The sequence below is a fragment of the Ambystoma mexicanum genome, chromosome 8 (assembly GCF_040938575.1).
Source record: "Ambystoma mexicanum isolate Mex_15411 chromosome 8, UKY_AmexF1_1, whole genome shotgun sequence".
In the NCBI taxonomy this organism is placed as follows: Eukaryota; Metazoa; Chordata; class Amphibia; order Caudata; family Ambystomatidae; genus Ambystoma; species Ambystoma mexicanum.
This window is the reverse complement of record NC_090929.1, coordinates 771,653,632-771,667,549: the sequence shown is the minus strand read 5'-3', so window position 1 is coordinate 771,667,549 and position 13,918 is coordinate 771,653,632.

The following is a 13,918-nucleotide window of genomic DNA, read 5'->3' as shown; positions in this document are numbered from 1 at the left end:
TGGATTGAGACAGAGCAGCGAACGTACCGCGTGTTTTACAAGCAGAAATTAGTGGTAAGTCAAACAACAATGTCTTTCCTTTTCTTTCCCTTTGAGCAGAGTGAATTGAAAGGCATATCATAGTGAATTGAACAACACAGAAGACAACAATCGGCACGCAGTAGTGTAAAACAGTTAGTGTCGTAGACTGAAGTCTTCTCTTTTTGTTGTAGGTATGGCAAAAGCTTCTAAATGCAGACGTAGCTCACAGTTCATTCCAGTTTACAGAAATAGGTGAGCATGTTAAATCAAACAGGATGCTAAGCACGGGTGTTTTGGTGGGTGCGGTTTAAATAGCCTTGCTCCCAATTACGACATCTTGCGTGATTCCTGAGAATGCTGGTAAATATAGTCCCCTGCCTTCTGGCTCTCCAGTTTCTCACTAATGTGACCCAAATGGTTGCCCTCAGTCCTGAGAATCCCCGGGAGGGCTGTGGCACTGTGTTGGGGATGCTTGCAGCATGTTAATTTCTCATATTTGGTGTTTCAAGAACTTGACCTTGGGTTGCCACCAAGTGGGCATCTTCCTTAAATTCAATTTCATTTTTGTTGGCCACGTACTCCCTAGGAAAAAAATACATTTCAAAATCAGTAATGGAGCAGAGACTGAACTCCCCACCCCCCACCCCTTATCACATTGCATTTCACTGGCTCTTCTTGGTGTGCAATCTCTAGAACCAGTCTTGTGCCTAAGGTTTTTTGTATTAATCTCATTCTTTTATTTTAAACTGTCATACTTCTTTTAAGTTTGAGTCGTTGCATCTTTCTCAAAAGTGGCAATCCATATTTGGAAGAGAAAATACTTCATTCGATCTCTACCAATTTCTCTTTTTTTCTCAAGTGATTGTTACATTTGTATGTTGATTAAACTGAACTTTTATTTGTTTTCATCTGATTTTAATTAAAAGAATGAAGAAGCACCACTACCTGCCTTGACCAATTTAACAGCATACTAAGTCTCTTTGTCATGGAACATAAAAAAGGTTGGCATACCTTTCCTACTGTATTCACCTTTTCCTCTTCTCCGTGGACCTTTTTATTTGGAAAATATGCCTCTTGTCATCGTCTATTCTGATATGTCAATGCAATTTCAATGGTGTTTTTCATAGCATTAGAATTAGGATTTCCTAGTGGCAATCTCATTATTTGACCAATGATGGCAGTCAATTGATTGACCTGTCACTCCAAATCAGACATGTTTTCTCCACCCTCTTTATTGCGGAAGGGTCATTGGTCACATGTCTGTTCCTCCCTTGGACCAGAAATATCTCTTCTAGGGGAGTAATTCTGGTAATTCTAATACATTTTATTGCATATTTTGCTTGATCTAACTCTTATATTGGGATACGTTATCGTGGAACCTAGGAGGAGGAACGTTGTCTTGTTAATTGGCAGTAGGAAGATCTAATTGGTTTCTGTCAGGGAGACAGGATTCATCTGGGAACCTGTTTCTGGGTTCTAACTATCCCTCTGTTTGAGTTGCATATTTGTAGCCTAGTGTAGGCCCAGAACCTAATTATAGGGGAATAATATATGTCTCTGGTTTCAATGGATTGGTATTCTGCAAGCCAAGTGGAGGACATAATGCTCAGCTTTGAAGAGAGGATATTATATGCATTGTAGTATATTTACCAGCAGAGATGTATGCTTTAGCCCCATGTCCCTGAGTCAATTTAATGAGTACTCCTCATCTCAGCTACCATAATGGTGGCTGGTACAGATGTCTGTTTAAGGTCCTTGTTTTTGTAATTTGGATTTGTTGGGTTCTGTACTTAATGAATCATTGTAGCTAGGGTAATTATCCATTTCAGTGATAGTCATAAATCATGGACTGAGTTCCTAAATATGTTTGTTGTTTTTGAGGAAATTCTTTAGGACATTGATCCTCAGCACACATCAAAATGTCTACCTTGCAGGCTTCTGGGTGTATAGGTTGAACAATATGTCTAATTTGCAGCATTGTACGAGGAGCATTTATAGTGATTTTGGTTTTCCAGTCAGGAAAGAACCTAAAAAACTGTAGGGAAAATGTTGATTTAATATTTTAGATATTGTTTTGGTCATTTAATTTAACCAACTGTCTGACAGTTCAAAATGTTTACAAACAGAATATTTTGCATTCCAATTGTAATTGATCATAAAGCTTTTTATGGCCTTTATCTATTTCACAAAATGTGATTGTGATTTTCTTTTTCTGTCTTCTTACTGGAGTTCAATTCCATCAGCAGCCTCGCTCAGTACTTGAACCCCCCACCCCTACTTATACTTACTCTCCCTTTTATAATGACCTTAGGAAGGTTTCTATGACAGTTCTTTTCCCTTTTCTCCATTGTTCTTATGGGTTATGGGCCTCGCATTCTTTCTGAGACGGTGGATACAATAATTCTCTCCACTGTTGCAAAAAATCAGTGTTTCTCCATCTATGATGTAGTCCTGTGTTTCCCTCCTACTCGCTGGTGTAGAAAGGGATTTGTAGCATGTCGTTTCTTGGGCTAATCCTCACTTTTGCTGAATTTGTTTTTGCCAAATATGTTTTGCCATATTTTTTACCACCATGTTTACCGCAACACTATATGTGATAAATTAGGGTATGGTATACAATGGAGGCAGTTGGGATTTCAACTGTGAGTGTGGGGGTCTCCACAACTTTTTTAGGTAAAAAAAGTTGGAAAAATCATTGAAAGAAATTCAGCAAAGTGTTGTTCAGCAACACAAATTCAGGGAAACCTAATAGAATCTTTCTTCGCTGGATTCCTGTTTTTTTTTAAGTTACCTAATTGTGGTAAATGGTAACATTGATGTATCATCCTTGTTGTTTTTGTTCTCACAATTTATTTGGATATATTTCTTCACTGATTTGCTGTTTGGGTGTACTCGTATTTACTCTACTGTCCTCACCTGACATTCTAACATAGTCACTCCTTTTCCTCTCATCTGAATAGTTAGACATTCCTCTGTATCTGACAATGAACTCGACTCTTCTTGTGTACCTGAATGTTTTTGGGAAGGGGAATAGTGTATCTGTTATCTAATATGTCTTCACTGAGCAATTTTACCAGATCTGTTAATATTGCTAAAGGGAGATCTGGGTAGTAGGGAGAAAGCCTCAGGAATAGGAGAATGTCTTCCTTCTTCCATGAAACGTATTTGTCTGTGCTTTAGCTTCTGATCCAGAAATCAACTTTTTTATTTTTTTATTTCCTGCTTTAAGTTAGCATTGTTATCCATTTCAATTATCATTTGTTTACACTTTACTGTTTGGTCCCTAGATTCACTCAGACTGGCTTTACTAGACTCAAACACTTTTGTTCTGGAGGCCAGCAAGTCTTGTGGATTTTGTAACTCCTTCTGTAAGGAATCTTTTTCTTGTTAACAGGCAAGTATTTAACTCACTATCTCTTAGTTTATCGACTGCCAGCTAGCTAATTAGTACTTCAATTTCTCTGTTTGCAAAATTGCACTTTCAAGATCCTTTGTTTCTTTTTCGAAATTCTCTCCATGCCATATATTTTATTCTCACTAGCCCCTGTGAATGCACTTACTCTGTTCACCTTGTGCAAGTGTGTGCTGCTGGAAATGCTTTTGGAGGGATAGGGACTCCTCGTCCTTGTCATACCACTTCTCTGGATTTTTCTTGTGTTTTCTGCACAAGAGTCCAGTGTGGACCCTTGGCAGTGCATTATTCATCTTTACCTTTTGGTGACCAGTACCCATGGGTTACACTTGGGGCACCCATGGATAGGGAGCCCCCTTGTACCTCTAGTGTATGTTTTTGGGCACATTTCTTGCCCACATAGCAGGGTACGGGCTGGTGGCAGCTACATGCTGACCTGACTGTGGCTCTGGGTATACTCCATTCTTTGGATACCCAGGCCCTGCCATAGGAGTCAATGGATTCCTACACAAAGGCAAGATGGTAACTTTAGCCTCTTGTTTTTTTTTGTGTTTACCCCTTGTATCTCAAAGTGCTGAGAAGCCCTGGCTCTATTGCCTTCCCCTGAATGGCTGTTGAGTGGAAAGACCATATAGGGCTCTGGGGCTGCATCCTGCCAGACTGGCTGAAGCCTTCCCAGGGATTGCTTGTTGGGGGTACCCCCTTGGGGAGGGACCTGCATGAATGGAAAAGGGAGTCAATTTTCCTTCTGTTTTTTGGGTGTCTGGTTGTGGGACACAATGCCTGAGCCAGCCCTAACGGAATAAGGAATGAATGCAGTGTTCTCTGAATGGCTGGGGAGTTGCCTCCAATCCACATCCTGTGTTTTGGGTGTCTGGTTTGCGGTGAATTGAAAGAATGCTTGTGAGCCTAATTGGTTGCTGCTTGCATGAATGCCTAGCTCAGCTGAGTGAATTTGGAGTTTTTGTATAACTAGGGAACCTCCTTTTCACAACCTGAAACAAAAAACTTCAGTCGAAAGCTGAAAGTCAAAACCAAAGCAAGAAGCTGAAATCTCAAGCTTGTATCTTGTAATCTAGCTGGAGGATCAAGTTCTGCTGCTGAAAGCCTTCCAGAAATCCAAACCCCCGCTTTTCTGATTTAGGGACTGAACCAGAGGGTACCTGGATATGCGATCTCTTCCTGTAGCTACTAAGGGACATTGTGCAACATCTGTTCTTTATAAGGGATATTCATGGGTCCAGAAGAGTAAAGCTTAGACATCCTGAAGCCGAGAAGTCCATCTTTGTTGCCCAGGGTCCAGAGGAGTCTTTGGGCCTCATTACACGGAAGGCGGTAAGGGTTAACGGTCACCGGTAAGGGTACCGGTGACCGTTAACCCTTACCGCCTTACTACGAGGTCCCTTTGTGGGACCCGACCTCAACGGCTGGTTTTACCAGCCGTTAAGGAACGGGCCCGCAAAGGGACCTTGGAGGCAATTACGGTACCGCAATTTGCGGTACCGTAATTGCCACCTTCCCCATTCCCATTGAGCCCTATGGGGGCTCAAATGGGAATGGGGAAGGGCCATGGTGAATGGGGAATTACGGCCACCACACACCTTGGAATGTGGCGGTAATTCCGCCATTCACCATGGCGGACTCGGTACGGTACCGGCGGCAACCATGGCGCTAATAGCCCCATGGTTACCGCCTACCGTGTAATGAGGCCCTTTGTGACTGCTAGAAGCCAGGTTTCTGTGTATCACCCAGAAGATGGGTTGCCCTTGCATAGTGCTGCCCAACAACCGGAGGTGCCAATGTTCCAAGTAACATAAGAAATCTGCAGCCACAAAATCATTCCACTTTTCAGCTCCAGAGACGATCCAGGGTTGCTGCCTGCAGAAGAGTGCAAGTGGGTGGCTTTCCAAACACATAACCATGGAGAAAGTGTCCCGAGGGTCCAGACTTAGTGAGGGCCCACAGTCCAGTTCAGTGCTCGAGTCCAAATCACAAGAAGCCATCCTGTCATCCTTGCTGCGCCTGAAACACCAAAGGACCAAAATGTGGCAGACCATGAACTACCAAAACTTGACACCTATGTCTGCCACTATATCCAGCACCACCGAAAGTCACTGACAACCACCGTAGGACTTATCATCTTCACTGAAGCCTTGTCGAGGCCCACAGCAAGTTTCATCTTTCTGGGACATGCACAGCTGGCATAGCAAAGTGACAACGGAGACCACTGGGACGGACCTGCTTTGCTTCCTTTCCAACTCTGCTTGGTTCCCTTCTCCTGATAGACACCAACATCCTAGTGACTTTCTTTCAATGTGGGGTCCATTCTTGAGGGGCATAATCGAGTGAAACTGAGAAACTCTGCCACTTCGCCTTCCAAGGCACGCAAGGTACTATCACGAAGAAGAGCATCTTTTATCCTCATTATTCATCCAGGAGTCCCAGATTCGTCTTGGATCCTGTTCTCCTGCTGCTTCCCAGGTACTTTGGGGAAGTGGGATGTGTAGAAATAGAAGCAGACTATTAATGAACATATTTGGAGTGTGCTATAATATACAACATAAAGTACACCTTAACTTTTGCTTACAGTTTGCCCAGGTGGGAGGATCCTCACACAGTATTGCATACTGTGCTCATCCACTTCTCGAATCCAGACCCTCCCACCTCCCATCCCGCCCACTCTTCCTGGATTGGAAACTTTGTGTGCACCAGCAGGCCTATCGACCTGCGAATGCCCCTTTTCTGCCCATTCCATTCTCAGTGGATGTTGAGTGACATCCACTGGAGCACAGCTCCATTTAGCCCATCCACGCTTGTTTTTGTTGAAAGAATTGTACACCCAGCCCCGTAGCACCAGCGTTTTTTCCCGCATACTAACATACTTGCCAATTATAACTAGCGCCCCTCTCAGACACAATGGTGAAAATTAGCCAGCCTCACATTGAGACAGGTGAAACAATGTTAGCATGCGCCACACGTAGACGGAATTGTGAAGGATAGCATGTGCCAAACTGAGACAGAATTGTGAAGAATAGCATGTGCCAAACTGAGACAGAATTGTGAAGGATAGCATGTGCCACACTTAGATGGAATTGCGAATGTTGGCATGTGACTCACCTAGATATTTATGACTAGTAGCATATCCCTCATTTAGTTGGTATTGTAAATGATAGCATGCGCCACACTTGGATGGAATTGTGAAGGATACTATGTGCCACACTTGGATGGAATTGTGAAGCATAGCATGTGCCACACTTGGATGAAATTGTGAAGGATAGCATGTGCCACACTTGGATGGAATTGTGAAGGATAGCACCACACCTATCGCTAGGAAGCAGCTATCATCTGACAACTACACCAGCTGCACACATATCCGGTGCACCCACGCACCATACAACACTATGGGCCTCATTACGACCCTGGCGGATTTTTTCCGCCATCGGCGGACTTTTCCGCCATGGCGTAAAGTCTGTTTACGCCATGGCGGATGGTGGACTTACCGCCCCATTCCGAGGTCGGCGGGGCGGTAAGTCCCCATTGACCCATTTACCCTTCCCCATTCCCATTTCGGCCCCATAGGGTATAATGGGAGTGGGGAAGGAGTTAATTACGCCACCGTAAATTACGGTGGCGTAATTAACACCAAGGTCCCATAGCGCCATGGATTTTTACGCCCGCAAAAAGCGGGCGGAAAAATGACCATGGCGCTCTGGGAACTCGGAATTGGCGGTAAGGGGTCGGCGCAGCTAACGCTAGCGTAAACCCCTTACCGCCAGGGTCCTAATGAGGCCCTATCTCTCTCTGCTGACCTGAACTACGGTCCCCGAGGGCGTTCAACCTACCAGCGCTTTGAGGTCATACCAATGATATATAAGGCGCTATATAAATGGCAAGTAACATAACATATTTACACTAGAGAAAGCATTCTGTCTATGTTCTAAGTATTACCTTAATTTTGTAATTGTGTTCATAAGGTTAACCCTTGCCTACCAACTTAAATGGTTTTAAATAACTGTCATCAGTTGGCGCATTATAAGTAAACTTACAGGTAACAGTAGTACCACATATACATGTATATGTTAAGTTAAATTACCTGATTACATTTCTAGTACAAAGTCAGTCTTATTGATTTGCATATACCTACCTGATCTTTTATCCTTTAATAAAATAAGTGTGCTATCATCTAACATCCAGTTGTGCGGAGCTTGGGGATTCACTGTACCTAAGAGCCAGCCTGCATGACCTCCCTCGAGTCTCAGCCTGGGTTGCTCATCCATAGCCTCCATTAGAGAACCTTGGGTGGGGTGCTCTACCCCATCCACATAGTGGGCAGAAGTACAAATACCCCCTCCAGTCTTTACACAGTGCTTTTGTCAATCTTAAGGTAAATTGGTGGATTCCTCATTTAGCAGTGTTCATTGCACTAACTCGGTTTTCTTCTGCTTGATTTTTTTTGTATATTTATAACTGATCATATTAATTTTGCAAATGAATATCCTTTGTTTTGCGGTTTCAGAACTTTCTCTGATTTGCATTTTATAGTCACAATGTCATCTATTAAGGCATTGGTGTAAGTAGTATGATCATTTAATGTATTCTTTATTGTTCATTGTCTGACTATTAACATATTTAATATTCAAAATCTTTCTGAACAATGTTTGGCTTCCCTTTCATTTCATCTTGTATTACCTCAAAACGATTATGGTGATTTTGTAATGAAATTAAATCTTGTTTTTATTCAGTGTTCCCTCCAATTGTTTTATTTCTTCTGTCGCTGATAACTCGCTTCTTGAATTATTATTAATTCTGATAGCTTTTGAGAAATTTCTGTGAATGTGTTCTGTAAATCGGACTCGGGAGGCAGACAAAAGATTATGATTCAAACTTGTATTTATTTAACTTATGCCAAAGGCCTATTCCATCCCTGTCGCTAAAGCGTACCTTGGTCATATCTACAAAAAGAAAGCTCCCAGTGAGGGTGTTGATCTAAATCTGGTGTTCCTGGCCTGGCCCTCCTTTGGAGTTTGTGGCCATCTGGCCTTTCTGGGTACTCGTTTGTGTGTCCGATCATGGAATGCAAGCTATGAACCTTAAGCTGGTGCTCCGTTGGTGACATTGGGCTTGCCTCCCATATCAAATAATCTATGATGCCCAGAGGGCGGGAGGGGGCATTACAACCTTGAGGCTATGGTCTTGTGAACTCTGTCACGCTTACTGTTGACAATTGGAGTTTTATCCTATACTAGCCTATTGTTATCTGGATTCTAGTTTTAACTCCTCTTAACCAGATCACGCCAAAACTGCATCTTTCACTTCTGCGTATAATGTGTATCAAGAACTGCACAGTACTTACTTCTAGTATCACTAGTACTTCTAGCACCAGTACCTTCAGATTCAGCTGCCATTGCATTAACACAATGGTCTTAAAAGCCAGGCCAAAGCAGCTCAGCGGGAAAGCTAGTGTTCATGCTGGTGAAGCCGCAAGCCTGCATTCCATCTCCGCTCCTCTGCAAAATGAGTCCAATCCACACAGACTACTATTAAGTGGGCTTTAAGAATCCGGGCTAGTGACAGGCTTCCCATTCTATATGGCATTACCCAAACTCCACCTGCAACAGAAATGGATTGTTTAACCCTTTTTCCGTCAGACCACAACGTGTTAGTCTTTGGCGCAGCCTTTAGCACAGCCTCTGTTTGAGGCAGGTCAGACAATACTGTGAATGGCATGGTGGAGAGAGTCCAGGCGGTCGATCATTCCGGTGTGAGAAAAGTAAGGCCTCTCTCTGATCATCTACTGGTTGACCATTCCCTGCACTTTCAGACAGTTCTGTTCCTCAAGCTCTGGCGTGCTCAATCGACTGCCTGTATTTGGAGAATTGCCTTCAGGTGGAGTGCAGTGTAACACCGGTGGCTTTGCCACAGTCGTCATCTAGCAGAGCGGTGACCACCCGAGAAAGTCGATAAAAGTATCCCACAGGTAGCTGCAGTTGCCCCCCACTGGGGGAATGGGGTCGTGGGAAGCCTTCCGACATATGTTAACTATGGACTGAAGGTCCAAGTGTTGGGGCGAGGCAGAGAGTTTGCAATGAACCCGGCAATAAAAGAGATCACTGATTTAATGCCAGTCCCTTGCATAAATGAGCTAAATGATCCAATAAGTAGAAACGAGCATGTGAGTGAGCATGGTCACAAATAAGAATGCTGGTGCAGGAGTTGCACCATGTCAACAGAGTGAGCATGCATCACCAAATACATACATTACACGGTGGGAGTTCTGCTCAACAGACTTGAACTGCTCTACAGAACACGTAGGCAATTCTAGCCCCAAAATTGGTTCTGTCCACACCCTACAACAATTCATGAAACTCATGACCCAGGAAGTGGCCTAGGTAATCAAGTAAATAGTGACATAGATCGTGTACAGTCTGCACTAGGAGAGGTGTTTCTGTTAAAGTGGCTAACCCGCATTGGCGAAAATTAGCCAGCCTCACATTGAGACAGGTGAAACAATGTTAGCATGTGCCACACGTAGACGGAATTGTGAAGGATAGCATGTGCCAAACTGAGACAGAATTGTGAAGGATAGCATGTGCCACACTGAGATGGAATTGCGAATGTTGGCATGTGACTCAGCTAGATATTTATGACTAGTAGCATATCCCTCATTTAGTTGGTATTGTAAATGATAGCATGTGCCACACTTGGATGGAATTGTGAAGGATACTATGTGCCACACTTGGATGGAATTGTGACGGATAGCATGTGCCACACTTGGGTGGAATTGTGACGGATAGCATGTCCCACACTTGGGTGGAATTGTGAAGGATAACATGTCCCACACTTAGGTTGAATTTTGAAGGATAGCTTGTCCCACACTTAGATGGAATTTTGAAGAATAGCATGTCCCACACTTAGATGGAATTGTGAAGGATAGCATGTCCCACACTTAGAATTATAAATGATAGCATGTGCAAAACACTTATATGGAATTGTGAATGATAGCATGTTGCACACTTAGGTGGAATTGTAAATGGTAGCATGTGCCACACTTAGATAGAATTGTAAACGACAGCATGTGCAACACCCAGATGGAATTATGAATTATAGCATGTCCCACTCTTAGGTGGAATTGTGAATGATGGCATATCCCTCACTTGGATAGAATTCTAAATGATAGCATGTGCAACACTTAGATTGAATTAGAAATGATAGCATGTGCTCATCTAGATAGAATTATGATTGGTATCATATCCCTCACATAGGTGGAATTGTAAATGATAGCATGTGCCACACTTAGAAGGAATTGTGAATGATAGCATGTGCCTCATCTAGACAGAATTATGATTGGTAGCATATCCCTCACTTAGTTGGAATTTTAAATGTTAACATGTTCCACACTTAGATGAAATTGTAAATGATAGCATGTGCCTCATTTAGATAGAATCATGATTGATAGCATACCTCTCAGCTAGTTAGAATTGTGAATGATAGCATATCCCACCCTGGAATAGATAGAATAAATAGAGTGAATAGAATAGGTGGAATAGATGACATAGATAACATAGATGGAATGGATTGAGTAGACAAAGCAGAAAAAATTGGCGGAGTAGACTGAATGAATGGGGAAGAATAGAATGAGTTGAACCTGTTGAAACTCACCCCACGCGTTGTATCACTGTGCACCTGCTCCCGTGTTGTTGCCATATATCTGTATCCCCCATATATGCTATAGATCTGTATCCCCTCATATATTTGTATCCCCATAGATACCTGTACTGACCTGGTCCCTATATATACATATGTTGCTATGTATGTCCCCACCGTCCTGTTTACAGATCACCACCATATCATACCACTACGCTTACTCTCTACTATACACTATCATTCAACCAGAACACAGCTATACCCCTGATAATTCGGCCGAGCTGTCCACATAAGGATACAACCCCACAAACACCTCATCACCCTAATAAAACACAGCTAGCTGAGCACATTCCGGCCAGCTGCTCACATAGGCATTCTTCAGGCCTAACGCAGCCAGAACCCAGTCTGGGTGTCCACCCACTAGAATGCACACATCCAACTGATATCTTCAGCACCACACCTATCGCTAGGAAGCAGCTATCATCTGACAACTACACCAGCTGCACACATATCCGGTGCACCCACGCACCATACAACACTATCTCTCTCTACTGACCTGAACTACGGTCCCCGAGGGCGTTCAACCTAACAGCGCTTTGAGGTCATACCAATGATATATAAGGCGCTATATAAATGGCAAGTAACATAACATATTTACACTAGAGAAAGCATTCTGTCTATGTTCTAAGTATTACCTTAATTTTGTAATTGTGTTCATAAGGTTAACCCTTGCCTACCAACTTAAATGGTTTTAAATAACTGTCAGGAGTGGAGTGGTGTGTAACACCGGAGGCTTTGCCACAGTCGTCATCTAGCAGAGCGCTGACCACCCGAGAAAGTCGATAAAAGTATCCCACAGGTAGCTGCAGTTGCCCCCCACTGGGGGCAGGGGGTCGGGGGAAGCCTTCCGACATATGTTAACTATCGATTGAAGGTCCAGGTGTTGGGGCCAGGCAGAGAGTTTGCAATGAACCCGGCAATAAAAGAGATCACTGATTTAATGCCAGTCCCTTGCATAAATGAGCTAAATGATCCAATAAGTAGAAACGAGCATGTGAGTGAGCATGGTCACAAATAAGAATGCTGGTGCAGGAGTTGCACCATGTCAACAGAGTGAGCATGCATCACCAAATACATACATTACACGGTGGGAGTTCTGCTCAACAGACTTGAACTGCTCTACAGAACACGTAGGCAATTCTAGCCCCAAAATTGGTTCTGTCCACACCCTACAACAATTCATGAAACTCATGACCCAGGAAGTGGCCTAGGTAATCAAGTAAATAGCGACATAGATCGTGTACAGTCTGCACTAGGAGAGGTGTTTCTGTTAAAGTGGCTAACCCGCATTGGCGAAAATTAGCCAGCCTCACATTGAGACAGGTGAAACAATGTTAGCATGTGCCACACGTAGACGGAATTGTGAAGGATAGCATGTGCCAAACTGAGACAGAATTGTGAAGGATAGCATGTGCCACACTTAGATGGAATTGCGAATGTTGGCATGTGACTCAGCTAGATATTTATGACTAGTAGCATATCCCTCATTTAGTTGGTATTGTAAATGATAGCATGTGCCACACTTGGATGGAATTGTGAAGGATACTATGTGCCACACTTGGATGGAATTGTGACGGATAGCATGTGCCACACTTGGGTGGAATTGTGACGGATAGCATGTCCCACACTTGGGTGGAATTGTGAAGGATAACATGTCCCACACTTAGGTTGAATTTTGAAGGATAGCTTGTCCCACACTTAGATGGAATTTTGAAGAATAGCATGTCCCACACTTAGATGGAATTGTGAAGGATAGCATGTCCCACACTTAGAATTATAAATGATAGCATGTGCAAAACACTTATATGGAATTGTGAATGATAGCATGTTGCACACTTAGGTGGAATTGTAAATGGTAGCATGTGCCACACTTAGATAGAATTGTAAACGACAGCATGTGCAACACCCAGATGGAATTATGAATTATAGCATGTCCCACTCTTAGGTGGAATTGTGAATGATGGCATATCCCTCACTTGGATAGAATTCTAAATGATAGCATGTGCAACACTTAGATTGAATTAGAAATGATAGCATGTGCTCATCTAGATAGAATTATGATTGGTATCATATCCCTCACATAGGTGGAATTGTAAATGATAGCATGTGCCACACTTAGAAGGAATTGTGAATGATAGCATGTGCCTCATCTAGACAGAATTATGATTGGTAGCATATCCCTCACTTAGTTGGAATTTTAAATGTTAACATGTTCCACACTTAGATGAAATTGTAAATGATAGCATGTGCCTCATTTAGATAGAATCATGATTGATAGCATACCTCTCAGCTAGTTAGAATTGTGAATGATAGCATATCCCACCCTGGAATAGATAGAATAAATAGAGTGAATAGAATAGGTGGAATAGATGACATAGATAACATAGATGGAATGGATTGAGTAGACAAAGCAGAAAAAATTGGCGGAGTAGACTGAATGAATGGGGAAGAATAGAATGAGTTGAACCTGTTGAAACTCACCCCACGCGTTGTATCACTGTGCACCTGCTCCCGTGTTGTTGCCATATATCTGTATCCCCCATATATGCTATAGATCTGTATCCCCTCATATATTTGTATCCCCATAGATACCTGTACTGACCTGGTCCCTATATATACATATGTTGCTATGTATGTCCCCACCGTCCTGTTTACAGATCACCACCATATCATACCACTACGCTTACTCTCTACTATACACTATCATTCAACCAGAACACAGCTATACCCCTGATAATTCGGCCGAGCTGTCCACATAAGGATACAACCCCACAAACACCT